General features: G+C 37.9%; 1 protein-coding gene across 1 annotated transcript in view; it reads left to right on the top strand.

Moving 5' to 3' along the window:
- Positions 1-86: 86 nt before the first annotated feature.
- Positions 87-20195, top strand: part of LOC115242927 (protein tiptop) — an 85198-nt gene continuing 65089 nt past the window's right edge. The window contains exon 1 of the mRNA XM_029819553.1: positions 87-390. The gene's annotated coding sequence lies outside the window, so the exon portion shown is untranslated. The remainder of the gene's footprint in view (positions 391-20195) is intronic.

Genomic DNA, 20195 nt, shown 5'->3' with positions numbered 1-20195 from the left:
AGGAAATCTGAAAAGTTGCTTAATATACATATAATATTTTGCTATAATATTTGAATAAATTTTATATTTTTTGCGAAATCATAAGAGAGAGTGAACGTTCCGAGCGGAGGAGAAGTGATTCTCGGAGGACCACGTAAAAGAAAGGAAGTTCAGTGAATGGTGAAGCGCTGTTAAATATCTATCGTGTTACAATGCGCGGCTCGTCGTTGGGATGATGTGGTGATATAATATCGAGGATTTCGCGATCGAAGCGTGCGCCCAGATGATCGTCGTTTCAACGCCGCGTTATCCCTATCGTGACTGCTGGTCCAGGATCGGCGCGTCTGAGGTGTCGGCAGTGACGGCACATCGGGACCGACGTATCCTGCTCGGTAGAATCGCTACTTCGTGGTGAGTGCGATATGTGATTCATGTATTTCCGCTATACTGCGTAGCCAGTGTCACGTTCCAAAGTTTTTAAGTCTATTGTGAATCGTGCGCGTCAACGTGCGTGAATGCTCGTCCTTTGAATGTCTTTGTAAGAATCATGAAAATATCTCTATGTAGGACTTATTCACGCGCACGCGAATCAGTTCGATTCAATCGTTAGCGAGTGAATAGTAAAAAGAGACATATTTAAAAGTTTAATCCGAATCGTGGAAACTAGAATGTCAAGTGTCAGGAAATCTGAAAAGTTGCTTAATATACATATAATATTTTGCTATAATATTTGAATAAATTTTATATTTTTTGCGAAATCAAAAAAAAAATTTCTGCATTTTATATCACGAATGAACAGCTTTTTTTTGAAAAGAATGCGCGATTTAAGTTTGCACTTTAATGAGAGTCATCAATATGCCGATAAAAACTTAAAAAAATTTATTTGTTAATAAATTACGTTTTCAGATTCAAATTATATAAAGTAGTACATTATCAATCGTAATAGAGACTACAATAATCTTCATCGATAATCTTGCTCTCGCTTTACGAATTTTCGCGCGTAAACAGTTATTAGGAAAGTATAATGTTCTCTGTGAAAATCCCGCGTTATCTCTCTTCGCCGAGGAAAGATTTCGCAAGGTGTCGCGCGTAAGGAAGTGGAAAGTATTCGACTCTCGCGACTGGACGACTTTTTACAAAAATCACACCGTAGCACGGTGATCGTCTCGTCGCGCGAGCGCGTGGCTTGCATAAACAAAAGTGCAGTGCGCGCAGCAGGTGGCGGAATCGCGTGTTGTAATCCTGGTTGCACGCAGGTTCGTCCGCCGCGAAACGGCATTGTTTCTACCCCTTGGAAAATTAATACGCCGCGTCGTAATAACCTCGATCATGCGTATGTGTCCGGCCGCGTCAAAAGTGGAGTCCGCGGGATTAAATTGCACCGCGCGATTCTATTTTCGCCGTGTCCTCGTGCCGCGGTTCGGATTTTCTCTGTCGCGTGCCCTTCCCTCGCTTCGTCCACGTATACACGCGTACACATTCTGTATTCTCTATCGCTATCTCTGAGAATATGTTTGGAATTTTTAGGATAAAAACGCTGTGATTTTCTATAGCGCAAGTGACATATATTAAAAGGCGTGTTTAGATCCTGTAAAGTATATTATTACTTCGATGTGACGTGATGTGCAATATGTGAGGTTATCGACATGTCCTAGACGGTCTAATTTCGATTTGGGTTAAATTTTGATTAGTAAAATGTCAGTATATAATTATAAACGTTACACAGAAAATGTAAAGTGTGTCGATTAAAAGAAGTATCGCGAATGTCACATTTGCTGTCAAATTTTCCATTCAATCTAAAGGGTAGAATAGAGATTAAGAAGGATTCTACATCGTATACACTTGCGTGATTCATGACGTTAAAAAGAAAATATCTATATCTAATCTAATTTTTTATTCCGATGTCATCTCTTATATGGATATCATTTTATTTGAAATATTATAAAGATCATAGATTATATGTCATAAATTGTATATCTTAAATAAGTTGACGTAATAATAGACGAAACAGAAATTTCTTCAAACAGATCTATACTACTGCTTGCAATCCCTGTTTAATCTGTCATAAAGAAGTGACGGGTAACATTTACATTTGTTTGAATTGTATTTTATATGAAAAGTAGTAATTAACGTAAAGTAATAATAAACGATATTAATTTGCGAGATTTATTTATCAAGTTTTATTTCTATACGTTTAAAAAAATAACATGAATATAGTTAAATTTTATCAACTATACTCACAATTTTAACCGCACATCATCGATAATCTCTCTCAAATTCAGGTATTATTTGTAATCAAGATAGATAATCTAAATAAAGAAACTATAAATAATCATAATTAGTAGTTATCGATATTGCACGTAAATAATGGGAACAGTCCAGATTTTATCTTTAATTATACATCCAACACATACAAAACTTTTCATCTTCAAAATTATTCTTGCTCCCTACTTGCATCATGGATGACACAGAGCGTGCATCAAAGAGAATATGCGTGTCTATGCATCCCTGCGTGTGGTTTACCCCATATCCGCGTTAATTGTCAGTTCATCAATATCACGCCTGAAAAAAATGCATTTTTGAGCGAGCGTACTCCGGGGGCGCGCACTCGAGTGGACACCTCCACCCTTTTGCCACCCGCCGGGGGAGAAGGGGGTGAGCTGCTTCTTGACACGCTTTCCATCTTCGGTCTGATGGATGTGGTAAACGCTGGCGTTGACAGTGCGTTTTAATTACGAGGTCCGCGTTACTGAAGCTATCCGAAGTGGGTCCCGGCTCGGTGACGGGATTGAAAGCCGCGTCATCGACGAGAGATTTTTCGTCGCGGTACAACGATGGATCACTTCGATCGTGATCCATCGTGACGTCAGGCCGCGGCCTTCGATTCCGAAGCGACACAGTTCGGCCTGGTTTTTTTTTTTTACCGAGAGTATTTATTTTACGAACGCAGAACGCGAATCGCACGCGCGCGCGGAAGCCTGAACGGCAAAAGGAACACGACGTCGCGTCTTTATCGTTAACCTTATTTCGAATCGAGAGAGTTCACGATGCAATTAACGAGATGCAACGAGTCGAATAAGGCGCGGGCAGCACGATCGGAGAGAGCTGGCCTGTCAATCTTCTTGCTTCATCCTTGCAAAAGTGGTGCATTAACGCGCTGCGAGTCGGTCATGTGTGCGCTCTACCACATACGATGAGTCGCATTTATTCGTGCAGATATCCAATGTTAGGCTTTTTCTTTTTGTCGATAGTAATCTCGAAGTCAATTTGGATAGTCGAATGCTTCATTTTTAATTACTGCATCAGCCGATGATTCGATAATCGATATAAAGGGAGACATATCTTGAAGTGATTAATATAACTTTATAAATTGCAAAAATTTAATTATGATTTTGTTTTGTATATGTCATCATTTCCTTCCGCAATCGTAGTGTGTTTAGAAAAATTTAAGAAACCGTAAAGAACAAAGGGGACATCTCCATTTGCATAATGTATTATTTTAACTGCTATGCTTACACTTACGCTTGACGTTTGTATATAAACGTTGACGTGAATTAGTTTATTATTTTAGTCTTGGACACCTGAAGGGGCATATAAGTCTTTAGAGTTGCGTGGATTCAGCAAAGTGTGTTCGCATATTGCGTTTGTGTTAATATAGACGTTTATTGCATACATAATGTGCATCCACATATTGTGAGACAGGCTGTGCTTACACAGTTATCACATTGAGCAATTCATAGAAATTGTTTCAAAATCCCATCTGTAGATAAGATTTGTTGACACATGTTTACTTAACTTTTAATCTTGATTTATGTTTATTCGAATAAAATTTTAATTAATAGATCATATAATAATTTTTTTTTTTTTTTACGCGAATGTCAAATATTTAAAAATAATAATTCTCGTGACATACAAATAAATTAAATTAAAATTTTATAGCAATGATTTACATTGATAAAAAAGTAGCAACTTTTCTGTGTAAAAAGTAAAATCTTTTAAACCTTCTTTTTTTTACTTAGTAAAAGTTGTAAGAAATTATAGGAATACTTAATGCACGTGTACTATAAATTTAATGCTTTTTTTGTTTTATTAATTTTTTATATTAACCTGTTATAAACGATCTGTTTTATTGTGCGTCACACGCACTTGGTGGCAATTGCTGGATATTTACGAGACAATTCAATGTGACAAACATCGTACGGGACGATAAATTCCCTCGCGTGTCTCTCGTCATTAATTAAATAAGTTTTTAACAGACGTACACTTAAACAATTAACCAACTTTCTCGCAAACGGATATTGAAAATTGACTCTATGAATTAGAATGAGAACGACCAGATATGGAATTCATATATATATAGAAATTTCGCAAATATATGGATTATTGATTTACAAATATATGGATATGTATATAAATTTATATACATATATGTATATATATGTATAGACAAATTTATTTTCCATTGGTCATACAACTTAAAATTCGTGGACTTAAAATGAAGCGGACATGACATCATCGGACAACGATTAAATCATGTCATCATGAGACGCCTCCGAGTGTACGTATGACGAGTCATTACGAATTCATGGGAAACACACACAAAGAGATTTTACCATAAATATCGTTTATTTATTTCTTGCAAATTCAATTCATCTCCTAATTCATAAAATTATTAATTTATTATTATTTATATAAATGTGTTTGCGACTTTTTCGACAATTGCGATCGACAGAGCCGTCCGAAAGGATATAAATGCTTGAATTGAACATAGATAGCAGTATTAAAATTGTGAAATAATCAGTAAAACGAGAGCAGGAAATCAAGTCTTTCAATTTTAATTACATGATTGTCTAACACGGAACGAAGTTTTTTCATTCAAAAAGCTGCTTTCTCGGCACCCGGTATCTAGTATTTTTTCTTTTAGTTTACATTATATTAGTCGACTTATACTTACTTTATTCGGCCCTCGTGAATTTCGACAAATTGTTGTTTAATCGCGAAACAGCAATCGATTCGCGCGAGAATGCACAGTGAAAATTTGTCGTCGTCGTAAATTCACGTCTGCGCGTAGTCGTTCTTCTTCCACCAAGAATCGCGTTGCATCACGTTCGTCCGCATTCGCGATAGGGAATGCTACGACTCTGTTGATTTATGAGTCAGTTTCGTAAGCGTAATGATGGGAGGATTAAGATTCCGCTTTTATGTGTCGGCGGATAACAGCGTGGATCGAAGGTAATTATCGTATATGTTTTCTTTTTACCGTGAGACACAGACTCCATCGAGATGCCATCGTTATAATTTAACACGGCCGGGGACGGTCGGTAATAATATCGCGGCTAAAGAAATATCTGTTCCTGTCATCGCTCCTATTTTGCTCGCACTCGAATCACAAGCATGCCGCAAAGGAGATAATTGAGACACTCTATTGCGAATGAATTTATTTTTTTTCTTTTTCACGCTTACGGTACATACGTATTGTCGCTTTTATCAATCTAGAATTGTTACGAATTTTCTTTATTAACGATGTTTATGTATAATTTCTCAATTTTTTTCCTGAAACAAAGTTATATATAAATTATTCTTGAATTAATTTTATAAGTATTGTAATATGTTGCAAATAGAGAGAAAGAGAGGGGGGAGATAGATAATTATATTTTTGATATAATAATTACGTGATAATTACTAATTTATCCTGATTTGTGTTAAACTTAATCTTGCATAAATCGATAGATAGTCTGCTAAAACAATGATTTGGTCAATCTCTGAATTGACAGATCTACTTAGACCTGACGTAATGGTTCTGTCCTTTAGATAAAAAAGATACTTTCCGATTTTTAAGAATGCGACTCGCATCAGAGAAAAGGAGCGTAAGAAGGATGAAGAATATATATATATAGAAGGATCAAAGCACGCGCGTACCTTCCCGTTCCCTTCTCCTGTAGTTATTTGCTTGTCAACTCGTCTATCCATCCATGAAGACCCGTCAGGATGTTCGTCGAGTTGTACTGAGCTTGTTCCCCTTATTTCTCGTGAACGGATTAATAATAAAACCGTTGTAAGCTCACCTGCCAATGTCGCCGGGTTAAAAGGTCTCTTTGAAGTACATCTGCAAGATTTTGAATGCAAATAAAGGAAGTTTCCCGCGCGGAGCTGACGCGGCACATTATGAAAGGTTAATGAGACACACGTATATGCAAATGATCAGTTAATAGATATTATTAAAACTGTTCGTTGCAAGAGTGTGAAAAAAGCTGTACGTTTCATTTACATTGCAGGTCGATTATCGGATGTGCTTCGCTTGTAATTATTAAAGTCGCATTATACAATATATATAACATTTATTTTGTGTACGTTCATAAATATTTTCTCTATAAACAGAAACTTGGAGCGATGTTCGCTTCAAAAGTTTCGATGCAAAAAATATTTTGTTTATTACGCTAGTATACATATATAGCTTTGAAAATTTGCAATGTTTTTAATGTTATGTTTAATGTCTATGTAAAATTTTTTGTCAAAAGATGTTTATATAAAATCATTTTTTTAATGAAAATCTCGAGTCTTGAATATTTTGTATTAAGCCATGCTAATTCATGTACGAATATTATACTATATTGTAATTCATGTACTGCAGCATGTTTGCATTTAATTTCTGCGAATCTTCATGCTATATTTCTTGCTTGAAACAGTTTCCAATCGCTGCTTTTTCCGTTTCTCCTTACCATATCGATGAATTCTCCAACGCTATTCGTTAGTATAAGCGTACAGCTTTCAGATAGCTAATGCGAAATGCAAAAGGGGAGTAGTTTTCTCGAGTACATATAAGTGTGCACCGACACGTGTAGATACGCTAACGAGGACGCGAACGTCGCGAATGTGCGGATCCGTAAACAGGCTTCGTCGTGTTGGTGTGTGTGTGTGTGTGTGAAACACAGGCTGCTGGATACACACGCGCGGGAAAAACACACACACACACACACACATACATGTCAATAGCACACCCCCGCGATCCAGTACCGCCTATTGAAGTCCGCGATGACGGGGCCCGTCTGTCAGCAGATCAAAGCTGAAGTAAGCTCTCTTTGTGATGCTTTGCCGGGTTGGTATTTAATTATGTATGAGATCGATATTCGGGCCTTCGGGGGCTAGCCGTTTCTCTCTTCCACTCGTCTCTCGCGATCTCTCCTTTTCGCTTTTCGTCCGCTTTTCCTCATCTTTGCTTCTCAGCTCGTTACTCTGCCAAGCAAATCTATAACTTTATGACTTTATTATGAATGGCTATGAAGAATGAAAATAGGAGAATATTTGTGCTTTACAAAGATGTATAGAGAATTTGTCAATGCGTTTGAGATAGTTTTGATTTTATTTGATAATATAAGTGTGCGTTTCAAAAAAAAAAAAAAAAGTTGGATAATAATAATATTATTATTCATTTGATCATTTAAATTCTATTGTTTATGTAGAAGAATCTCGTTTACTTTCATATCGACTTGAAGAAATGTCGGAGTTTGTTCGTTATTGTTTAAGCAGACTTTATAAAGTTTATCAGAAATTGCGATTTCCTGAAATACGATAGATTTGTTCGTCCTGCATCTCTTGCCCTTCGTTTCCTCTAACAGAATGATGAAGCGACAACTAATAATAAGTAACTTTCGAGTATAGTTTCTCCTCAATTATCGCTATTTCGAAGGAAACTCGCAATACTTTGGGTAGATATGAAAAGATATGAAGGTGAAAATGAAGAGAAAGAGAAGGAAAGATCAGGTTTATCGATAAAATTAATTAGTAAATATTCCCATTCGTCCAGTTTGTGCGTGCAGCTCAAAGCGCCGACACGGCATAGATATACCTTATGCGTGCATTTACCAATCGTAAAGGTCTCATCGTAAGGAATATCTGTCGAAAGGGGTTCTGGGAAGAAAGATAAGATTATTGCCAAACGAGATTGCTAGTTATAAACCAGCGTTGACTTTGTACATAACGTTTCAATGAGTACGAGCGTGCGCGCATACGTATACCTTCAAGGTACATCTCCTTTCAGTATTTGCTAATATAAGCATAATGAAAGGTCAAGTCTTGGTGATACGGGTCATCTTTGATAGTTCCATGCGCTTAACAACGTCAGTTGCATTTAATCGGAAAGATGCGCTCGCCTATTACATTTTGACTAAAATTTCAAAAAGGGATCAGATTTATTGTGTATCTCGGTTCAAACATCTCAAATTAAAACCGTCTGGTTAACGGAATTGGTTAAAACGTTTGTAGCACAAGCGTCATTAAAACTTCCCTTGACGAACGAGGAATCCGTTTCGTCGCATGCATACATCATGGAGAAAAATGAATTCAAAATGTGCGTCACCCTCGGCGGACGCGATAAAAAATATTAGCTAATCGTGCTGGCGCTAATTTGGCGCGACCGGCGTTGCGCCGATAACACTGCGTCTCTATCGCTCGCGCAAACACACCGCTGTACCCCTCTTTCGCATCCCTTCCTCGTCCTTCCTCACACGCGCTTTTTCTGAGCGAACGAATCCATTTCGCTCGATTTCCATTTTCACGCACCGATTGCGCGTGTGTGCAATCGCGCCACACGACGAATGGCCGCAAAAGGTTATCGCTGCACTTCGAATTACAATCAATGTGCACCTTTCGATCTGACGATTCTGTTTTTGCCGCGCACTCCGGCGCCGAATGAAAAGTGCAGTCGGCTCGACTCTCGCCGTGATAATCTGAATAAAATGGGAGGGGGCTAATAAAACGCTTTTGATTTACACGCGGTTCTCACCTTCACCGCCGTCAGATTTTTCACGATGTTACCTCTTACCCTCTTACTCTTCATTCGTGGATTTTCCATTCACCCGAGATAATCGAATTTTATATATTAACTCTGCTTTTTTATTTTTAAACTCCGTATCCATGTATTAGAAAAATATTAATTTCTTGATTGATTTACAATTGATTATCTTCTTATGATTATGTATGATTATGTGTGAATATATGTATGTGTAAAAAAACTTGTGTTTGATTTAATTTTGTTAGAACAATCACAAATTGGAAACTGGCAGATAACAAGGCGCGGATATCGATACGCGAACTTATTATTGTTTATTAACTAATATGCAGTTTAAAAATTTACGTTTCAGACCGTTTTTTGGTCTGTCTTGTTGCAATCAAATTTCAAATTAAAACTAACAATCAAAAAGAAAAATTTTTCAATTGATCGATTGAGAAACTTAAATTTGAATTCGATTTCAAAGTTTGAATTGAATGTAAAGATTAACTAAATTTGCCTCATTAGCCTTTCTCTCATTATTTTTGTTTTTCAACCTTTGTTTATCTATCTTTATGACCGTTGTTTTTATGACCGTACCAACCATGTCAATATTAATCATCATTATATTGTAAACTACCGACGATATACGTGTGACGATGGCATTCGGACGTTGTTCGCTTATTTGTACAGATTCCACGCGGATTTTAGTGAGCCTCCTTTTTGATTATTAATTTTAATTTGAAATTTGACTGCAACTGCAAATGTTGTGTATGTCAAGTTTTAAAATTCCAATCTAATCTTTATATATTTATTTCCATGCTGAAGATGGATCACAAAACGCCCCGAAACGTACATTTTTAGTTAATAAAACTTAACAATAATAAGTTCGTGCACCGATACCCCGCCCCTTGACTCTTATCTGCCAATTTCCCCCTTAATTGTTCTTATCCTGAGCCTATTGCTGCTATTGTTAATTTTGTTAGCTTCTGTTTTATGATTAAGCCAGTTGCTTTAAATGTTACGCTTGCGATTTTACTTACAAAAGTATAATTATAAACATTTAAATGCTTATTCATTTTTTATCTAAAATTGATAATTTTTTCTCTCCTGTAATCGCGATAAATAATATTGTGATTGCAAGTTTGCTTGCAAATATTATTATTTTTATGCGCAACATTTTGCCTTTTTCCATTGTCGTCGAAAATATCGAAGGCTTGTTTTCCATTTCATACGGTCCGTTCGTTAGAGCACCCTCGGTCGGGGCGATTCAGAGGATCGTATGCGAGGCCGATCTAAACGGGAAAGCAAACGCTAGAGGCATGCTGATGATGTAGGCACACAGCGAGCGAGGCATAACGCGGTCAGGACGGGATCGAAGTAGCAGGCGGCAGCGCGTTTTGATCATTCGCACAGAAAATTGTATTTTCAAAATCAATTAATATCCGTGCGAGTAATAATACACTGGCTAATGATTGCGCAACTGTACACACCAGGCCAGAATCGACCTCATCCCCTTCGCCCTCCGGTGAGTACCCCGCGGTAACCCCCAGGCTACTTCCAGCTGAGCTCCGCGCCGGCTGTGATGCGCCGCACCGTGCGGCCAAAGTGCATTTGACAATTTTTAATTATCGATAACGAGCCCAACCGCACAATGGTACATTCGTCGAAAAACAATGCGTCGACGGCAAACTGAAAAGCTGCCTTCCCCCCTCCACGCTTCTCTTCCCTTTTACGCTCTCTCCCGCCCCTCCCAATAATTCAATATTAATTTTATTACTTGTCGATGAACGCGCGAATTTTCCGTGTAACTTAATGGTGTTTAATTTTTATTTGTCCCTCGTGGTCTATCGTTTAATCCGGATGGGAGCGCGGCGCGTCACCGTGTTCCTATATTGCCCGAAGCTCGCGAAACATAATATTTCTGGGAAACACGAGAGGAGAATTGTTCCCCTCTCTCTGCATTTATAGATGTTTTATTAGATTTTTAATAATGTGTATGTAAATAAACAGATTTTCTAGTAATTAACAGTTCCTATACGTTTATGGAACTTTGTATAAACTTTGGACTATAAAATATTTTTTATTATATAGGGTGCTCCCGGGTTAAATGGCCAAACTTGAAATATAAATTTAGGACCTCAAAAGAAAAATGATTTTCCTTTGAAAATATGCACGCTTCGTTCAAGAGATATTGACTTCTTAAGTTACAGAACTATAGAAATGAATACGTACGTATGTATAAGCGTGAATGCGTACGTATATATAAGCTCCTTGCAAATAAATTGGTAAGCTATGATGTCATATCTCAAACGCATTAAAACACATTGTACTCTTGATAATCTCCAGTTGTGGTGATATGCGAGAATGATTCATTCAGATATTTTGCTTCTCGTTAAATCGCGATATCAATTCGATAAATGATTTTCTCTCTTTGACAGATTACTTCTTGTTCCCCTCTCTCTGCATTTATAGATGTTTTATTAGATTTTTAATAATGTGTATGTAAATAAACAGATTTTCTAGTAATTAACAGTTCCTATACGTTTATGGAACTTTGTATAAACTTTGGACTATAAAATATTTTTTATTATATAGGGTGCTCCCGGGTTAAATGGCCAAACTTGAAATATAAATTTAGGACCTCAAAAGAAAAATGATTTTCCTTTGAAAATATGCACGCTTCGTTCAAGAGATATTGACTTCTTAAGTTACAGAACTATAGAAATGAATACGTACGTATGTATAAGCGTGAATGCGTACGTATATATAAGCTCCTTGCAAATAAATTGGTAAGCTATGATGTCATATCTCAAACGCATTAAAACACATTGTACTCTTGATAATCTCCAGTTGTGGTGATATGCGAGAATGATTCATTCATGATATTTTTTGCTTCTCGTTAAATCGCGATATCAATTCGATAAATGATTTTCTCTCTTTGACAGATTACTTCTGATTCTATTCAAACATGTGTAATTCACAATATATATATTAGGTCTACCGGAAAGTTCTGTCCGTTTTTGGAATAAAACAAAATACAAATTTTTATTACCGTCAATAAACTTTATTAAATAATGTAATTGCCATTATTCGGAGAAGTATTGTCAGCAACTGGATAATTTAAATACAGCAGTCCAAGAAAAGAGGCCGGCGATGTCCAATAGGAAGAACATCATACTGCATCATGATAATGCCAGGCCCACATGCTGCTTTGGGGACTCGTCAAAAAAGTGCAGAACTAGGCTGGGAAATTCTGTCGCATCCACCATATTCCCCGGACTTAGCACCCTCCGACTATCACTTGTTTTTGTCCTTACAAAATTTTTTGAGGGGCAAAAAATTCAAAAAGGAACAAGATATCAAACAAGCACTGGTTCGCATCAAAAGATAAAACATTTTTCGAAAATGGGATATACAAATTGCCCTCACGCTGGCAAGAAATCATTAATAATAATGGCAATTACATTATTTAATAAAGTTTATTGACGGTAATAAAAATTTGTATTTTGTTTTATTCCAAAAACGGACAGAACTTTCCGGTAGACCTGATATATATACATACATACATATATATACATACATACTGCGAACTTTAATAATACAATAATATATTTTAAATTTTTCCACAATTATAAGTTTCCAATTAGATCTTTAAGCGATTTTAATTTTTATGAGTTAAAAGCAGCGAGAGAGAGAGAGAGAGAGAGAGAGAGGCGATTGATTAGCGTGAGATAAATGGCAAGCAACGAAATAACGGATATCGTGTTTGTATTCTTTTCTATTTATGTTTTGCAAATTCGGCAAGTTTTGGGAGAAATCGACTGCACCTTACGTGCAGAAACACTTGATATAGTAAGGTAGCTGTAGTATATAGAATGTCACGTTGATCCAAAGAGCCGCCAAGTTGACAGGCTCAGGTCGTAACTTATTTGCTACACAGGTATTTACATAAAACTGGTGCCTACTACCGGTCGCGTTTCCACGTCTACACAGCCACTTTAGCAAAATCGAACAAAACTTATACATAAATTTAGTGCTCTTTTGTTGTTCAAGTCCCAATTTTATTGTTCCAGTCGATTTTGGTTGTGCGAGCTTAATAGACGTCGTGTTTCCGGCGGTTTTCTCTCTTTTGTCTCTCTTTATTGCGCTTTCGCTGGCTAAAAGTTGCTATTTCTTTTTCAATCGAAAATTTACATGCATTTGTTTCGTATATTTGTCACGCTCTCGTATAATTGCTTGTCCATATCTTACGTAACTTATTTGACATAAGTCTTCCTTAGTTATTTCGACGCGCTACCTCTTGACGTCCTGCCGAGTTAGTAAAATTGTTTGGTAGTCGCTCTAGTTGAGACTCGGAAATATCTAGATTTAAGAGTATCATCAATTCGAGATTTTGTAGCGTGACAATCGTATATCATGTCATTTGTTGAAGAAATTGCTATTTGAAATTGCTAATGCGATTTTTACTATACTATCGATTACATTTTTATTTCGATTAGCTAGAATTCTATCGATAATCATTACAACTCTGTCGTTATTCATATAAGCCCAACATTTTCAAGCTCGTTGATGTAAGCATGCGCTCAGATAACATTATTTTCTTCTTTGTCACAGCTTGTCTCGACTGTCTGCAAAGGAAAAATTGCTTAAAAGACTTGAATATTCGAAAACGAGATTAGCAGCTCTATTATATATACTCGCGTGAACATAAATACATTAATACCATCGCGGCAGCGACACAATAGTCTTATTAATTAAGAATGAACTTATTAAGTAATTAACAGTGAATTATGAATGTCAGGAGCTGAGTGTCCATCCGGTCACTCTCTATTCTCTCCCTCTCTTCTCGAATCATACGTATGAGTATCATGTTGCAGAAGAACTTAACATTATCAGTATCATGTTGCAGAAAATTTAAAATTATAAGAAAAAAAAATACACTCTTTTTCTGACTATCTTTAATTTTTAAAAAGATTAAAAAAACCATCTTGACATATACTTTGCGCGTACCTTCATGATGGACGGTAAACCTAGAGTCAACGCAGTAGGAAAAATTCCTCCGTGAATCACTCACTAGATTACTCACATCACTGCCTTCCAGATTTCGCATGACAGAAGTGTTTCGCTATGCGAGAGCGGGGAATTGCGTTGCCAACGCAACGCTGCCCGTGTCTCTTACGCTGACTGTTATAAATCATCTGTGTGCTGAACGCGCGCGCTTATGTAGTCTCTTCCATCGTTATTTTCCTTAATTTTGGTCGATGGCTATACTAAAATCACGACGCGGCATTCTTGAGTTATCTGAAAATCGCATTGTCATTTTTATCGAGAAATAAACGAGCTATAAATTTTAATATATATTCCGACAACATAAATAAAATGTTAAGTATTTTGCGCAAAACATATTTGATATCTCATATATCATAAGGCTTTTTCGCTTCTTTAATATGTCTATACGTTGATGACTCAATCTTTACGCGTGGAATTATATCCACCTGTTCCTTATACGAAATGAGTAGATATGACACGGTTTATGCGCTCGTTGCGCATTAAGCACGATAAATGATTCTATACTATGTAAGTGGAATGTTAAGCGAAAGGAATTATAACATGGGAACAAAATTAGAGATGCTGTTCTTTCATACCGTTTTATATTATTATGATAAAATACTTGGACATGCAAGCATTTGCATAGCACTCTAGAAAATATAAATAGTTTTTCAGAATATTTTGAAGCAAAAGTTAATAATTCTAAAAATATGAAATTAATATTCGGTATTTTTTTTTTTCCTTTTTATATATTAATTGATATAATTCAATTTATCTTACAATTAGAAGTATGACATCATGAAACTACGTTCGACACTTGGCGATCCTCGTCAGCGATTATTGCGGATTTATCGATCGGTTATTGACGGCAGTGTTAACGATTACTGAAAGATCAACCGGCTCCGAGTACACGTGATTATCCCGTGCAACACCGATATGGTAATTGCGCTCATAAAACGTCATAGAGACGATGCGGCGTACTCATTCACACTTTTCCCTGCGGTGAATGTTGTACGCGACAGTATAGCATCTTGTATCTTACACGTATACAGGCACGAATAGGGAAGCCCGCTGATAACATTGGATAATAATTGCGCGCATTATGTCAGCAACAGCGTATATGATGCCGCGAGTGCAGCCCATAACGCATAGATCACACACACACGTATGCACACAATATTCTCTCTCTCTCTCTCTCTCTTTCTCTCGCTCCCTCTCGCTTCCATATGACGGACGGTATTCTGAGGAGAATCTAGGATCTCTCTCGCAGCGACGTGGCGAAATGTCTCGAGCTACTATGTACAGTATCAGTCAAAAATTAGAGATTAGTCGCGAGGAACATTATGAGACAGATATTGGGAGGCGTATTAAATTTTCATATCACGTACTTGCGGAAGGAATTGAATCGGAAAATTAAGATTTCGTGTTTGCCTTCTCTTTTTTTTCCAAATCGTTTAAAATTGAAAAATTATTTTCATTGAAAAAACAAAGGAGAATGAAACAAATTTTTGTACATCAACTATGTTATGTATAAAAGAAACAATTTAAAATACAAAATAAAAAGCTGTAGAAAAAATGTATCGCATATCTATATAGATACATGACAGAAATCATAACAGATCCCGCATCGAACACTTGATTTTATCTCTCGCGAGTGCTCATGTGCCGATCCGAGACTTTCGGCTGACACTGTAGACGAGTGTGCATACATGTTGCGGCAACGCCGACGCCACCGCCTCGACCGGATCATGCCGGCGCGCTTCCAGCGAAGCGCACACGTGTAGCCCGGTGTGCCTACACACGTGTAACGGTACCGGAGTCGCGTGTAAGCCGGTGAATCACTACACGGCGACGCGACGTGCACGTGTGGGAAGTTTCGTGGCGGGAGGTGGCGGGGCATTGCCTTCCGAGGACGCGGATCTCACCTGAGCACGACGCCGATAACAACGACAACGACGCAGACGACGTCGTCTGGGTGGAACTGACGACACCGCGAGAAGCGATTGTCCTTTCCGCAAGACAGGTTGTAATGAGCTCGTGGGTTTAGGGAAACGCGCCAAGTACGCGTGAGCGTAGGTTGTCGCCGCATCCCTCTATTGAGTTATGTCTTTCTTTGCGCTCTTCTACTCCAATCGATTGTACGTATTTGTATTGTATATTACATCGTAAAGTGAGTCCACTTGATGATGTCATTTCCGTTTCGACATAAAGTATTGTATTTATTCGTTTAAATTATATGTTTTAGATGCATTGTTTATAGTCTTTCCTATTGATTCAAGTATTTTAATATATGAGGGATATGTGTGAGACATGATATACACTCGGGTTCTTTCATTGAATATTTTAGAAAAATGTGTGTGTGTGTGTGTGTGTGTTTGTGAAGATAACTTCTCTCTTTCTATCAATAAGTTTGTGCTAATTTTATTGATTTTTTTAAGCTTCGTTTTTTAAATATTTCTATACAATGGAATTAATTTAATTCTGTAATATTGCAATTAATATTATTATATGGATATAATTTTTTTTTTTTTTGATAGAAATATTTAGTGTTTCTTAAACTGGAAAAATTATTTGATTTCTTATAATTGTGTATAATTTTAGAATTTACTATATAATCAGACACTCTCACACAATTAACTTTCCATGCGATATCTAAAATAAAGATCTAGGATAGATATAAAGGTCTAGAATGGAACATACATTTGAAAGCTTACTATGATTTTCAAATTCATATAGATTATAATATGACATAGATGCATTGTAATTTTGATCTAGTACTGACAAAAATATCTGTCTCATCTCTGAATAAATCAATATCTTAACCTAATATTAAAGATATTATATACATTTCAATAAAACGTACAAGAATGAATTACATACATAATATCACAATTATTAATCTGTAATACTAATGTATATACAGTAGTAAATCAACAGTTTGAGATATAATTTAAAAAAATCACTTGACGTATCGTGCGCGCGGCTCATGCAGTATATTAAATACAAACGTGTCACCCTGTATATTTGTGACTCGTTCTATTACGTAGTCGAACGAAAACGCGTGACCGGTCTGGCTTGATTGATTGGTTACTTTGGTGTTTGCTCTGGTTCGCCGGCACCAGGCGAGTCAGCTTCGAATTGTCACGTCGATCGATTATTTTTGACAAGGTTGATTGATAGGCGGGCAGGATCGATCGATTGACGAACATTGTACCGCGCGGACCTCGCCCCCGTTACTGCGGCGCCGATAATAATTCCAGGTGATATTATTGTCACCTTCAACTCGCCTTTTCAACACGAAATAACTTGGTGCAGCCATGCGACACAATGCAATCATATATAATAAAATCACCATTCCGCCCGATCGTTATCAAAGTGTTCCGACAGATAATTACTGCGCGTTTTAATTAAACGGATCATTTGCTCTTTCTTCTTATTTTCAACACATTTTCGACATTTGCCTATTTTTACATTATCTTTCATAGACATGAGCTAAACTGCTTACTTTCGCGCAACAGTCTCTCTCTTTACCTTTCTTATAAAGTCTTTAAAGTTTTGTAACTTGATATCAAAAAGTATTGTAACTTGATATCAAAAAGAATCGAATAATTTCTTTGTAAAGTAATTTAGCATAAAACAGATAATATAAAGCACTTGACATTTTTTAAAATATAACATAACGTCGATATTATACTTTAAAATGAACATTTCGATTCCCCTGTACGGTGTTAGATTTTTATTCAGTGATAAGCAAAAGAGCGCAAACCGAGTAGCATATTTCAACTTGTAGTAAGCGTAACGTCAGGTCTGTATAAATTAATCACTTACAATCAAGATGATGGTCGCACAATCCATTGAAATATTTAAAAAATGGACACATGGCGCGTCTATAAATCTTTATTGTGTTGCGGCACTTTGCGGTGCTTTTGTCTTGAATTTTTTTTTTTTCCAATCGATGAGTTGTTGGGAGAGCGATCACTCGAGTTTACGACGCGGCGATCGATCGTTCCGTAGCTCCGACGATCGACTCATCGACCGTGTAACCCAATTCCTCGACGACGAGAGACCCTGCCGACGTCTTGAAGCCTCGTCACGAGGTGCCATTCGTCATAATTTTATCGATTAGCAGCGGACAGAGCCGGCGACCGACCGGTCTATGCATCGGACCGGTATGATCGATTCCGCGTCGACTTTGCGAATACGATTCCAATTAACCCGCTTCCACGCATCGGCGATCAGATACGATCCGTGGATTTCATAATTTCGAGTGTAACCGACGTACGACTATCAATAATTGTAATCGATCTCGCGGCTATTTTAACATATTCAGAGGCGGTTGCAAATTTCCGCGCAATTTTCATAGGATAAGATAATGTAGGAGGAAACGTTTGCGCGCGAGTCCGCATCCACGACGCCAATGCAGTTATATACAATGACAACAAGTCTGAAACTGCATAGTTATTACTTTCCAGTGGGGGCCTCATTTTCTATGCAGATTTGCAGTTGTCATCGAGCGCGAATGATTTATTATTTCATTATACACTTCTGCCGGTGTAAATTACTCGTATAATGCAATTTATCATATAATAAACTGTCGTTGGATTGACATTTTTGCGAACGGCGCATTGAAGGGGAAATATTTGTCTCAACGTAAGCAATCGCAACTCTTAAACAATCAAATCGCCTAGCGCAAGAATTCTCTCTCCTTTGTCGTAATTTAGATTGCGTCGCCGCGAGGGCAGTCGGAGCAGCCTAAATCATTCTCGTGCTCGCGCCGATCCCGGCGGCAAGACCGTTAACTACCGGCCGTTTCTAACAATCGACGATTGCTCGACATTGATATAACGGGTCGCGGACGGAAAGACCGACGCATTGATAATAACAACAATAAAAGACGGTTGGTCAGTCGTCGGTTGCCGACCTCGATGATTGGCGGCCTCGAAGGAAGGAGAGGGCAACGTGTCTCCTCCCGGAGGCACATTTCTCATTAATATAAACGTCGTCGTATATTACATGCCACCTATTCTTCCATCCCGTTCAAAACTCGTTCGGCGCAACCGATTGCATCGAGGCGATCGGTTCCTCGTCTCGCTCGCTTCGACTCGCGCACCTCCCCTCTCTCTCTCTCTCTCTCTCTCTCTCTCGCTTTGGCCGCAGTCGATCCGAACTGCAGAATTCATTAATAACGCGATCACCGGGCTCCGGCCGGGAGAACACGTATATTGCGTCGCACTGCATCGATGGCAGCTGATGAAGTGTGGCTGCGCAATAATCGTGCATCTGCATGTAAGAGCCGGATTGATGCGACTTGGTGCGAGCGAAGAACGACAGTTGGTGCGATCGTCGCACCCGAGAAGACGCGCGCGCGTTCGCCGATATCTCGCGGTTAATTATTTCTGATTTAACGCAACAGGGAATCTATGGTGAGAGCAGGTGTTGCCCGCGTATCTTGGGAGATATCTCTTTCTTCTTTTGCGTTACTTTGTATGTTTTTCAGCTTTTTAAGAGAAATGGGTTAATTATTTCTGATTTAACGCAACAGGGAATCTATGGTGAGAGCAGGTGTTGCCCGCGTATCTTGGGAGATATCTCTTTCTTCTTTTGCGTTACTTTGTACGTTTTTCAGCTTCTTAAGAGAAATGGAAAAAAAATCGGATAACGATAATTCCGATTCTAATCATTTTTAGAACTGTTGGATATATGTGTGAGTCAGTTAGTATTGGTACAATCAATAAATGATTTTATTATGATAGCATTTTTAACTTTTATGCCTTGGAGTAGTGCACCTGAGAAACTCTATATGTATTATTTTGACGATACATACACGGATTGTTTCTTTCAACGTATCGGTAATTGTATAGAAATTGATCTATCACATTAATATCGGCGTCTCATTAAAATTCATACAACGTTTGAAAGAGCTGTGTGTTCATGTCATTTCCAAAATACGCGGCATATACATATATTTTATAACGGAATAAATTCTCTGAAGCACGCGCGCGCGCGCGCGTAAACGGATGTAAGGTGCGGCTTGTGCTATAAATCCGACGGATGCGCGTCGCAAACGAGGGAGAAGAGAAGGAGCGAACCGTGCATCACATCGAGTACCTGTCGATATGCATTATTATGAAAGTTTCAAGAGCTAAGAGAGCTCGCTCTTTTGCGTTTAGCTACGCGGAGGATATAAAAAGACCTCTTGCCGGCGATGCATTACATAATGTGCGCGCCCGTTCATAACCATCGCCGCTTAAGTATGAATGGAAGAGAAGCCTATGCCCGCACTCTCTCGCCTACTACCATATACATGTATCGATTATACGCCGGCGTAACCGACCGCCGATCTTGACCTGCCTCAAATCATGTAAATCCTAATCCGCCTATATATAATATATATATA

Source organism: Formica exsecta, unplaced genomic scaffold (assembly GCF_003651465.1).
Source record: "Formica exsecta isolate Colony F162 unplaced genomic scaffold, ASM365146v1 scaffold66, whole genome shotgun sequence".
In the NCBI taxonomy this organism is placed as follows: domain Eukaryota; kingdom Metazoa; phylum Arthropoda; class Insecta; order Hymenoptera; family Formicidae; genus Formica; species Formica exsecta.
Note: the sequence above shows the minus strand (reverse complement) of the source record. Positions and strands in the feature narration are given on the sequence as shown.